The sequence below is a fragment of the Rhinolophus ferrumequinum genome, chromosome 9, assembly GCF_004115265.2.
Source record: "Rhinolophus ferrumequinum isolate MPI-CBG mRhiFer1 chromosome 9, mRhiFer1_v1.p, whole genome shotgun sequence".
NCBI classification, from domain to species: domain Eukaryota; kingdom Metazoa; phylum Chordata; class Mammalia; order Chiroptera; family Rhinolophidae; genus Rhinolophus; species Rhinolophus ferrumequinum.
The window spans coordinates 22238113-22251443 of NC_046292.1; positions in this window are offsets into that span (position 1 = coordinate 22238113).

Here is a 13331-nt window from a genome sequence, read left to right on the forward strand (position 1 = left end):
CACGGCACCGCCCCCTCAAGCGCCTCCCCGGAACGCTCGGCCCAATCCTCGTGTGGACACCGCCCTCAGCCCAATCTCCGCCCGCTTCATCATTAGGCTCCGCCTCCTTGAGCTTGGTCCAGTCTCTGTCCAGAGTTCTCCCTTAAACTCCGCCCCTGAGTGCTTAATCCTATCTTCACTCAATTTCCTCTTAAGGCCCACCCCCTAAACGTTAGCCTCACTCTCACCAAACTCGAATGTTTTTCGGTTATCAGCCAACGTCTGCTACGGTGGCTGCTATGGGCCACGGTCGACCCTCTGGCTGGGCGGTGGAAAACTGGGAATAAAAGGGAGGGAGTGAGGGAGCCCGGCTGGAGGAAGCCGGACTGGCCTTCGAAAGTCTGGTTGTCAGAGCTCAGGGTTAGGACCGCCCCCCGCTTTAAGAAACCAGTCGCTTAGCAGCTACTTGGAGTCTCTTCCGGCTAATTCAACAAGCGCAGACTGGGGGATCTGGGCCAGGGTTTAGAGGTGTGTGGCGAAAAATTCATAGGTGACTTCGATGCAGCCTCAGGAGGGGCTGTCAGACTATCAGGGAAACATACATTCAATTACCTCAATTTTTGGTGGCCCAACTCAAAACAACTCCCGCTGGTTGTGGTCAGGAAAAATGCGGAGACAGCCTGGAGGAGGGAGATTGAGGTGTGTGTGCGTGTGTGTGCGTGTGTGTGCGTGTGTGTGCGTGTGTGTGTGTGTGTGTGTGTATGACAGAATGAATGAAAATGGGGGGAGACCACAGATTTTTGCACTGGATCCCATCCCTCTTGTCTGTTTCAAGGCATAGTTTTATCGTTCTCTCCCCGACTATCCCATTCCCTTTTTCCCCTTTTGACAGGATTATTTGTGTCATCATACATGCTGTTATTTCTCCCATCTTAAAAGCAAGCAAGCAAACAAAAACCAACCCTCTCTTGACCCTGCACCATTTCCCTACTCCCTTTTATAGCAAAACTGAAAGACTTCCCTATACTGTCTCCCATTTCTCTCTCCTATTCATTCTCTTGAACTCACTTGAGTCAGGTTTTTACCTCCCCACAATCCTTTTAAGTAACTTTTATTAAGGTGTCAAGAGCAATGGCCAATTTCCAATTCTCATTTAACTTGAACAATCAGCATATCATTTAACACAGTTGATCACTTTCTTTCTCTTTCGAACACTTTCTTTACTTGGCTTCCGCTCCTGACTTTTCTCCTACCTCACTGGCTTCTCCTCCTCAGTGTTCTTTGCTGTTTTCTTTTCTCATCGACCTCGGTTGCTGTAATGTCCCAGGGCTCAGTCCTTGACCCTCTTCTTTTTGATGTCTATAATCATCCTCAGATGATCTCAAGTCTCATGATTTTAAATGTCATCTATATGCATTGGTGACTCTCAAATTTTCTCTCCAACCTACACACCTCTGCACCCCAGGATCGTGATGTCTATTTAGATGTGTAACAAACACATTAAACTTAACACGCCCCCAAACACTTGATGTATCCACCTCAACTTACTGCAAACTTTCTCAAAGCTGTAAATGGCAACCTCATCCTTCCAGTTACTCAAGCCCAAAACCTGGGAGACATTTCTTTCATACTCCAAAGCTAATTCCTTGGCAAATCTGATTTGCTCTACCTTTAAAACAAAACCAGAATCCGGTCCACCATCTCCACTGCTACTATGCAGGTCCAAGCCACAATCGTCTCTTACCTGGTGTCGTGCGGGGTGTTAGGTGGGGTCTCTGGTCCCACTCCCCACATAAGAACGCAGGACATGGTGAGGCCAAAAAGGAACACCCACGGAGCCATAGGTAGGGGAGTCATACTACTATACTCTCACTGGTGGCTGGGTTAGAGACACAGGAACCAGGAGCAACACAATTCTCAACCCTCACTGTGCCGCTTGCAGACTCAGCCACCATCTTCTTGCTAGCTCCCCCTTTTTTCTGCTAGCCTAGCCACGGCAGTTATATTCATGGCTAATGGCTCACTGGTTACAGCTGACGGCCAACTAGCCACAGCTGATGGCCATTTGATCACAGTCGATGGCCATTTACTACCTGAGCCAGCACCTTTCTATGTGAGGCCGAGAGCCTGGAAACTGCTTTTTGGGGCTCTGTCCCCACACCTGGGTAAACACAAGAGCCTCTGAGCTGGTATTTCTGTGTCCCCTCTTGCCTTCCTCTAGTCTAGTCTTAATTCATTCTGAAAGTAATCTTTTAAAAAACAAGATAGTGGGGATGTAAAATAGTACAGCAGCTATGGAAATCAATATGGTGATTTCTCAAAAAATGAAACAGAATTACCATATAATCCAACAATTCTACTTCTAGGTATATACCTCAAAAAACTGAAAGTAGGAACTCAAATATTTGTACACCCATGATCATAGTTGCATTATTTGCAGTACCCAAAAGGTTAAAGCTACCCAAGTGTCCATTGACAGATGAATGGGTAAACAAAATATGGCATATACATACAATGGAATATTATTCAGCCTTAAAAAGGAAGGAAATACAGACACATGTTACAACATGGATGAACCTTGAAGACATTAAGCCAAGTGAAATAAGCCTGTCATCACAGGACAAATATTGGATGAGTCCATTTATATGAGGTACCTAAAGTAGTCAAATTCATAGAGAAAAATGTAGAATGATGGTTACCATGGGCTGGAGAGATGAGGAATTGAGGATTTATTGTTCAGTGAATACAGAGTTTGAATTTGGGCATATGAAAAAGTTCTGGAAATGGATGGTGGTAATGGTTGCACAATAATATGAATTAACTTAATGCCACTGAATTGTACACTTGAAAGTAGTTAAAATGGTAAATTTTATGTTATGTACATTTTACCACACACAATATATATGTAAGTCAAATCATGACCCTTCTCTGCTCAAAATTCTCCAGTATCTTATTTCGCTCAGAGGAAAAGCCAGTAAGTCCTCATAATCTCATTTAAGACTCTACATAGTTGATTTGACCTCAAAATACTGGCCCCCTTAATCCATCTGCTCTAGCCATATTAGCCATTTTGATGTTCCTTGAAAATTCCTGACACTCTCCTTACTCAGGGTCTTTGAACTCGCTGTTCCCTCAGCTTAGAATGCTCTTACCCTAGATATCTATGTGCTTCAAACCTTCACCTCCTTCAAATCTTGACTCAAATATCAACTTCTTACCCATCTTGAATGCATTATTTATAATTACAACTTGCAACCCCAGCATATCTGTTCCTCTCACCTGCTTATTTTTTTCCTCCACACCACTTATCACCATCTGACATACCTACCATACATTTTACTTTTTTTTTTTAATTGCCTCCCCCTGACTAGAAATGTCTATTCTGGTACTTCAACATTTAAAAAAAAAAAATCTGTCATCTTCAGGAGAAATGTGAGCTCCATGAAGGCATGAATTTTTGTTTGTCTTGTTTACCTGCCTGCCCCTAGCATCTAGAACAGAGCCTGGAACATGATAATAGATGCTTAATATTTATTGAGCAAACAAAAGAATAGAGGTAGGGTGGCTGGTTAGCTCAGTTGGTAAGAGCGTGGTGCTGATAACACCAATGTTGACGGTTTGATCTCTGCATGGGCCACTGTGAGCTATGCCCTCCTTAAAATAAATAAATAAATAAATAAATAAATAAATAAATAAATAAATAATTTAAAAAGAGCAAGGACAAACAGGACTAATTTGTAACAAGCTGGAGTAGCCAAAATAAAAGGGAAAAGAGAAGATGGACATGAGGCTGTAAAGGAAACAGCTAGATTCCTGAGAACCTTGGATGCAGGGCTGAAAATTCAAATTTAATCCATGGAAAGACACCAAAGATTTTCGAATAAGGTAATGACTTGTGCTGTGAAGGTGACGTGACCAAGTGACCATGTGCCACTGTCAATAGGTCTAATGGGGCCACTTATTAAACAGGTGAGCATTTTACACAGTGTACCTTGTGTGACCTTCCCAATAGCCATATGAGATAGGAACTATTCTTAATTTCCATTTGATAGTTGAAGAAGCTGAGATTCAGAGAATGGAGTGACTTTCCCAAAGTAATACACCTAGGAAATGGCAGAACTACGATTTGAACACATCTTATATGTCTAACCTTCATCCGGCTTCATATCCTGCCTCCCCACCCAGATGATAAGCTACAGATAGGCAACAACTCTGTTTTATCCTTCGCTTATTCACCTTATCTCATTCCCTCACCCCCAGGCCTAGCAGTGTTTGCCCAAGAGGTTGTCAGTGTGTGTGGACTGAGCGGGACCCTCTTGGATCTCTTTGGTCTTCTCCATCTGTGCACCTCCATACCTTGACCCTTGGCTCTCTTCACTGACATCCAGCATATCTGGATTCAAATCCCAGCTCAGCCACGTCTCAGCAATGTGGCTTTGGGAAAGTTAACTTCCCCTGGCCATAGTGTCTTCCTCATTTAAATGGCGATAGGACTCCTGGTTGTTATGAGGATTAAGTAAAATAAGTAAAACACCTAACACATTATATGCCATAAAGTCCTCAATGTGGTAATTATTATTGTCTTAGCCCCTTACCCCTGTCTTCAGAACTAACACAATGCTAGACACTGGGAGTGTTAATAAGCATCTGTTGAAATAAATAGTATGTTGAAAAGACACTAGACTGGGAGTTAGCAGAGGTAGATTTTAACACTGGGTTATGGGCATTGGTCATTTTTTTTCTCTCTGGAATTGCTTTTTCACAAGCCTTGTGATGTCTAAGTTCTCTTTTAGCTCTTAGGCAAAATATGAATGCATAAATTTACCCCATCCCTAACACTCAGACCCTCTATTGACCCACATCCCCTCTCCTGCACTGCTAGACCCTTCTTAGTAGATGATTCTTATCCCAGAATCCTCCTGGCTTTGGCTCCCAAGGAGCCCCGACACCCAGTTGCTATGGACTCATTCAGGTGAAGCTGGCTCCCAGTCTCCAGAAAGGGCTTATAGGAGTGGTCCCAGGATGCCATTCTGGCTTCTTTGGAGAGACTGGGCTTCTTCCGTGAAAGGCAGCTCGACCCAGGACGATCCTGGGAGGTAAATTTCCCAAAGACCGCTCTGGTTCTGCTGTGGAGATTCCAGCATAGACTTGGCATCAGGAGCAGGTACATAATTTGTTGAGCCCAGTGCAAAATGAAAATGCCTAAGTTGGTGGTAGAGGCAGCACAGGGCATGCCTAAAAGCCTACAGAATGGTTCTAGTTCAGTTTTCTATAGCTGATTGTTAAAATTTCAAGAATTTTATGAGCTGGTACTGAACACAGCCATTATAAAAAATGATATAAACTTTCAACTACATAAATTGTATAAAAAATAAACGTAATGAATATCCCCAACTCATCACTATGTAATTATTTTTATGCACTTCACTATCATCTATGCTTTTGAAGTGACTTACATTTATTGTATCTATTTGGTGGAAATACTATAAAATGGCCTGCTACTTACTGAACCTCTCTTCCCAACTCTGCGTTCAGTAAGGTCACATTGGTAGTTTAAAATCGACGAAGGTGGGAGTGTTTACATCATCAGTCTAGAAACACTGCACATCATGTCCCCAAACCTCAGCCATTTGTTAGTTAAACTTTTGCCAGTAGTCCCCTGTTCCTGGTTGTATACTCCTCACATGCTGTGTGATCTTGAGCAAAGTCCTGTTCCTTCCAGCCTCCCATATGTTTATGTATCACTATAATTTACAAAAGGGTAGCATCCTTTGTGTGCTGGTAACTATTGTGTTGTGTAATTTTTTTTTTTGCATTTTTTTTTAAATTAAAGTTTATTGGGCTGACAATTGTTAGTAAAGTTACATAGATTTCAGGTGTACAATTCTGTATTACATCATCTATAAATCACATTGTGTGTTCACCACCCAGAATCAGTTCTTCTTCCATCACCATATATTTGGTGTTGTGTAATTCTTAGAAGCAGGCAGGAGGTGGGTTATTGTGGTCCAAAGAGTAAAGGATGTTGCCTTGGAAGAGCTGATGACTTTGGCGGCCAGGGTGGCCAGGTGGCAGGGGTGGCTGTCACCAAGGCTCCCAGAAGGTGGCGCTGTGGACTGGCTCAAGGAAGCAAGCCACATTACCTTTTTTCTGTGCCTCTTTCTCCACGTTGGTTAAAATAATAATAATAATAATGTCTCTCCAGCTGCCTCCAGCATTGTTGGGTGCAGGGTACAGCCTGCACCCTGGCTGTATCTGAGGGTGAGTAGAAAAAAGATCTAGCCCCCTCTGCTTTTGCAGAAGGACACAGCAGTGGGAGGTGGGAGGTGAGAATTGGCATTTCCTTCTTACTCTGACAACAGTGAGAGTTATCACAAAAGGGAGACTGGGGTTGGATGCTTTAGGAGTTCAGGAAATAAATGCCAACCCAAAATATTCTGCTTTGACATATTATTTTAAGCTGAAGTCACTTGAAAAATAGCAAATTCAGGGAGAGGTTCTCTCTGAACTCCCCTTATCTGCTTAACAATAGATCCTCCAAAAAGAACTTCAATTATCATAAATCCCCTTCCATGGAGTTTCATCAACCAGGGAAGACTGACTCTTATCACAGGAAGAATAGACACCACACCCAGGCAAACTTTGTCACAAACTATCCGATCTCTGATCTTCTAAGAGCCCATTCATCTTTCCTAAAAATCATTTACTCTCTCCCCTAAGTGACCTACTTCTCTCCTCCCCTCCCCCTATTAAGATGATATATAAGCTTTCAAATCCCACCACTTTTTTTGGTATTTACTTACTTACCCTGTGATGTCCCCAAGCACATAACAGTAAAAATAAATATATTTGTATACCTTTCCTCCTGTTAATCTTCCTATTATCCGTTTATTTCATAGACTCAACTATTGAACCTGGAAGCACAGAGATGGAAAGTTTTTCCTTTCTTACCATGTGGATGGCCCAAACATTAACTGTCCTATGTACTTCACTTGCTGCCAAACACATACACCCGGTGTTCTAAGTTTAGACTTGCTTCCCACTTAGTAACAAAGCATCTATCGCTCCTATAATTGAAAATACCCTTACTTCCCAAGGAAGGCACCCCAATGCCCTGATGTTCCTCTTCTAGCTTTCTTGCAATTCCTTCTCAAAACTCTGCAATTTATGACTAAATGGTGAAGTTAATCTCCCTAGACTACCACCTAGAGAAAACAGTAGGGGAAAGGGAAAAGAAAGAGAAGGAAAAATATTTAAAGTATTATGTAAATATGTATATTGAGGAAGGAAGTTCAAATAGAGGCTATCATCCTCACCTCTGTAACCGAATCTAAGGCTGATATTGTATTTATGACTTTCCTTCTTTACTATTTATTCCAGGTTCTTCTGCCTTCAGTCAGCAACAGATGGTCAAGTTCTCTGCAAATGGAAGAGATCCAACGCTTCATTCCGGAGAGATCTGTGTCCTGGGAGATCCTCTTGTATAGATGTGCGGACAGAGCCCCAAAAAAGCAGTTTCCAGGCTCTCAGCCTCACATAGAAAGGTGCTGGCTCAGGTAGTAAATGGCCATCGACTGTGATCAGTTGGCCGTCAGCTGTAACCAGTGAGCCATTGGCCACTAATATAAGTGCCATGGCTAGGCTAGCAGGAAAGTGGGGGCTAGCAAGAAGATTGTGGCTGAGCCTGCAAGCGGCGCAATGAGGGTTGAGGATTGTGTGGCTCCTGTTTTCTGTTTCTCCAACCCAGGCGCCAGCGAGAGTATAATGGTATGACTCCCCTACCTATGGCTCCGTGGGTGTTCCTTTTTGGCCTCACCATGTCCTGCATTCTTATGTGGGGAGCGGGAGCAGAGACCCCGCAGGCTGCCCTGCACAACAATAGAGCTGCTGTAGTTTTGCAGTAACTTTGACCACACAATTTGTAGTGTAGGAATAGGATCCTTAGCAATACAGTTCAGTCTATCACTAAGCCTCCCAGTGATAGCCAGAGGTTTTAACCCTAAATAAAACCTTGATTTCTTCTTTTGTTTGTCTATTTGCGGCATGAAGTATTCAAAATGGTTAAGTGGCCATTTCAACTCCCAGTTCTGTGGGAATATTGTGTCACTTGGCAGAGGCATTGATTCCTTGGACACTAAAAGTTTTTAATATACCTTCCCTCCCTACAGTTATGGGGCCAAGAAGCAAATAATTTTTGAGTGAGTCAAAAAGTTTTATTATGGGCGGTCGGGTGGCTCAGTTGATTAGAGTGTGAGCTCTGAAAAACAGGGTTGCTGGTTCGATTCCCACACGGGCCAGTGAGCTGCACCCTTCACAACTAGATTGAAGACAACGAGCTGCTGCTGAGCTTCCGGAGGGGCAGCTGGATGGCTCAGTTGGTTAGAGCGTGGGCTCTCAACAACAAGGTTGCTGGTTCAATTCCTGCATGGGATGGTGGGCTGAGCCTCCTACAACTAAAGATTGAAAATGGCGACTGGACTTGGAGCTGAGCTGTGCCCTCCACAACTAGATTGAAGGACAACGACTTGGAGCTGATGGGCCCTGGAGAAACACACTATTCCCCAATAAAATTAAAACAAAAAAAAGTTTCATGTTGAGAGGAGGCACTCCTACATTCAGCCCCCTTGGCTTTTGAACTATGTAGTATCTGGCTGAAAGGAGATATGGTACACTGGTTCCTGTAAATGGCTCTCTATCTCACAAAGCGTTTAACAACTGGGACCTTATCTGGGCCATCAACAGGCCTTTCCACCATTCTAGAAGGCTGACTAATGTAGCTCATGGCAAGACCAGTGAATCCTGTGGGTGTCAGCTCAGTCTCATTTCTTTTTTGTGTGATGTGACCATGTTTCTTCCATGGTCAGAAACAATATTGTATGGGACAACAAGAAGGTGAATTAAGTTCATAGATGGAGGTTCTGGTGGAGGCATGTAAGACAAGGAAAGCAAATCCAAATCTAGAGTATGCACCTCTTCTAGTGAAACAAATTCTTGCCTCCATCATGAGTGACCTGGGGTCCTATGTAACCAATCTGTCACCAACTGGTTGGCAGGTTCCCTCAAGGTATGACACCAAATCAAGGATCTAGGACTGGTTGCTGCTGTGGGCAAACTGGGTATCTGCTCACAGTAGTGGTTGCTGGGTCGGCCTTGGTGAGGGGATTTTCCTTTTCTTCACCCCTATCCTCATGGTCTTTTGTCCATGAACCCACTGAATGAGTAGTGGCTTTTGGTGAGCATTCATATGGCATGGCATTACCTGCTGTCTCACGATCTAGGACCATTCTAAGACCATCTTTCCCAAACCTCTTTGACATGAACTTCTAATCTTTAAATCTGAGCTGCTCAAATCAGTAGTCACTGCCTGTGAATTGGTATAGATCTTGATCTTGGACCATCTTTCCTTCCAGGCAAAGTAGACAATGAAATATACCACTTACAGTTCTGCCTGCAGATGTAATTAGTTAAGATGAGGTTATACTGGAGTAGAGTAAACCTCTAATCCAATATAACTGATGTTCTTATGAAAAGGGGGAAATCTGGACAGAGATACATACAGGGAAAACACCATGTGAACATGAAGATGGCTATCTACAAGCCAAGATGAGAGGCCTAGAATAGATCTTTCATAGCCCTTCTAAGGAACCAACTGGGCCAACACCTTGATTTTAGACTTCTAGCCTCCAGAATTGTGACATAGTAAAACTCTGTTATTTGAACCAGTTTGTGGTACTTTGTTACAGCCAGCCATAACAGACTTAACAATAGTAAGCTTGCCGAGATAAGTAACCTGGGTTGTCTTGTTCACAGCCATCCCAGAATGTGTCTGTACCATTACTTAACACCTTGTAGCGCTATTTAACTGTTTCACTTTTATAAATGAACCTGAAAGCCTTTCAAGAAAAGAGAGTGTTGCGAATGTTCAATCAAACCTGTTGAGTAGACTAACCATTTCACTCATTTCCATATTTTTTGCGGAGAGTGCGGGCAAGTAAACTGTGTGCGAACTGATAAGTCATAGTTCTTCCTCTTCAGGCTGCATTAATATGCACGCCGCATTTTTAGCTTTCGGGACAAAGAGACTAACACTTCGCAGGTCCCTCAAGTGGGATTCAGAAGACCGAACGGAGCGCCAGCCTTTTCCAGCGCCAGTTCTTGCCCCTTTTGGCATCTCGGTACTTGTAGTTTTGTCCACTATATCTTTGCCCTAAACACCGGCGCTAAGACCACAATTCCCATCACCACGCGAGTACTGGAACCTTCAGAGCGCATCCTCCGGAGGGGGGCGCCGCCGCTATTGACTAATCTGCTGGCCTAAGAGCCCGCCTTCCTGAGCCCAGGCGACCCCATGATTGGTCAACTGCCCCGCCTCACACCGGAGGGGGAGACAGGTGAATGAAAGGGGGGCGTGTCGGTGCACGTAGCTTGGTGGAGGCGCGGCTGGAACCCGCTGGAAGGTGAGAGTCGAGAAGTGGGTTCACGCTGCCGCTTTCATTGACTTGGGCAGAATTCGGGGCACCAAGGGAGGTCGACCCGGGCGGGGATGCAGCCGGCAGGGAAGCCCCCACTGGGTCGGCCTTCCTCGGACCGCCCGGCCCTGGCGACTCCCGGTACCGTCGCCGCGCGAACCCGCGCTGGATGACCGACCCCCAACCTTCCCTCCAGCGTGGGGAGGGGCGCCGCGGCGGCAGATACCTCTCCTTCCCTGGCATCGGGCTGTCTCCCATCGTGGTCCATCCGGGTGGTCGGGGCGTGGGCTCATTCCGATGGTGTTGGGGTTGTGTCCGCCACAGCTATGGTCACTTTGTCCGCGAAGGCCACGGGAGGGGCAAGGCCTCAGTTCCCCACCCTCAGAGACCCAAGACCGAGTCCAGTAACTGGTTCGTCAACTGGCTCCGGACGGGGGAGGATCCCCTTGACTTGCGAGCAATTTAGCAGGTGAACCAAAGATGCAATTGTCCCTGAAATTCTTTCTGTGGAAATGGAAACTTCTTCTGTGTCGTTCCCCTCCACGCGTTGGGGAAGGAAAGGAATCCTTCTCACTGTGTCCTGAGGTCTGGGGAGTCAGGTTGGCATAGTGGTTAAGGATGTCAACTCTGGAATCAGACCAATCTATGTTCCAATCCTAGCTTTGGACGTGTTACCAGTAAATTTGAACCTTCCTTTCCTCCTCTGGAAAAGAAGATGTAATGATCGTATCTACTGCATTGGGTTATTGTGAGGTTAAAGTTAATGTTTGTAAAGTGCTTTGTACAGTGCTTCATAAGAAGTAGTGCTCAGTAAATGCTAACAATTGATGAGCAGGTTGTCATTTTTCTCAGATGGGTGAACCTGGAAGGAATCTTGCCAGAGTCAGTAGGTGGAATTCAAAGCTGCTTTTGGTGCCAGAATGAAGACAGTCCTATGATCTGGCTAGGTAGGATTCTCTCCGGGGAATGTGGAAGTTTATTGCAGGTGGTAGTGTTGGCAACCCAGAGGACAGGCACTGTATAGTACTAGGTTTGTTTTTCTATTCCTGGCATCTTCCTTGTGTCAGACATTGCATGTAGCCAGTACCTGTTGAGTTGGAACAGCGGGAAGGTTGGGAGGATCCCCGCCAGAGTGTGGATAAATGTACTTCTGAGAATAGTGTATATGCCCCAAGAGCTTCTTTTCTGGGAGAGGTGATCCTCAGCATGTCCCAGGGATGCAGAGCACCAAAGGCAAGTGGGATTAATATGATAAATATTTTCACGTTATGTGCCAAATGCAGGATTGGGGAAAAGTTTGAAGAAAGTATGTGGATAGACTTGCAAAGTCTGGGAGTATTTGCATGACCCAATAGACCTGACGATATTTGCAGAGAAAAAGCCAAAGGAAATGAGTTTTGGGTACTATTACTGGAAAGGAGCACCTTCCAGTGGGGAAAAAAAAGGAAATACCCTGGGAGGAGGCTCTGTAGAAAAGACCATTATACAAGTTAAGAAATATTGTGTCTACTTAGATTTTTATCTCCCTGGTTTGCCAACTACTTACCCTTTTACCCTTTTTCCTTTTTTCCCCTTTGTTTAAAAAGAAAAATAAAAGCAATACAGGCCTATAGTGGAACATACTAGCAGTACAGAGGTTGAAAAAGAAAAGTAAAGGTCTCTCCACGCTCCTCTTACACCTAGTTCCTCTCCTCAAGGGTATCTGCTGTTAACTCTTGCTTGTATAACCTTCCAGAAAAGAAGTCATGTATATATCAGCAAAAGCATATACACAGATGGGATCATACTGTACATTTTGTTTTGCATCTTGTCTTTTTTCACTTACTATACCTTAGTGGCCTTTTCATGTGAACACACACAACTCTAGCTCATTAAAAACATGGTTGCCTAGTACTCCACTGTGTGATTGCATTTCATTGATTTAACTTGTTTCCTATTCGTGGCCATTCAGTTGCTTCTACTTTTGCATTAGTACAAAAAACCTGGTGCAATGGAAATTTCTGAAATTATCATTTGATGTGTTTTTGAGAATACATCCCAAAGGGTAAACTTTTAGCAGTGAAATTCCTGGGGCATTTAGCTTCATGTGTGTACATTTTAAGTTTGGATAAATATTTCCATATTCCCCTCTAAAATGGTGTTCCCATCAACAGTGGATATTATCACATTTAAAAATGTGACTTTATCAGTCTGATAGGTTTTCTTTCAGTTCTGAGGAAGAATAGAATGTGGTATTTAAATGTTGCATTTTCCTATATCTTGTTTATCCCTTAATATTTTAATTGCCAAAGGCAGTAGCAGGAATTGATGGAAGGCTTGGTTGAAGCAGTGGGAAGAGGTGAAATGACACTGAAACCTTAGTCCTGTGAAAGCTTTCAGAATTGACTTATTTGGGAATAATAGAATTTTCCAGATATCTGACAGTTATCTTCCTTTCTGAACCAAAAACATGTTAATTTTAACTACTTTGAATGAAAATTTCCGAAATTATGACATAACTTCCTTGAGTTTAAAATAATCTAAAAAGATAAGAATCTTCTTGATGACTTAGGCCCATCAGTTAAATCCATGGGCTATAATTTTGTGATGTGCTTTGGCCATTTTGAATATGTAGGAGTGTTTAACACCCTTGGCTAAATGGCCTCTGGCTGATATTTTGAAAAAATTCCTAGGTCTACTTTTTTTATAACTGTTTTACTTTTTCCTACCTGTCAGTTCTCATTTTAAATTTACTTCCTTATAGAGGCTCATCTCTACTTCTCTCCCTAATTGGTTCTCTAGTTACCAAACTCAGTGTATCACTTGTTATACATCAGTATAAAGCAGGTGTAAATTGCCATTTAAGAGGTTGTTGTGGGTCTTTTATGAGTAAAGTCTGTGCAG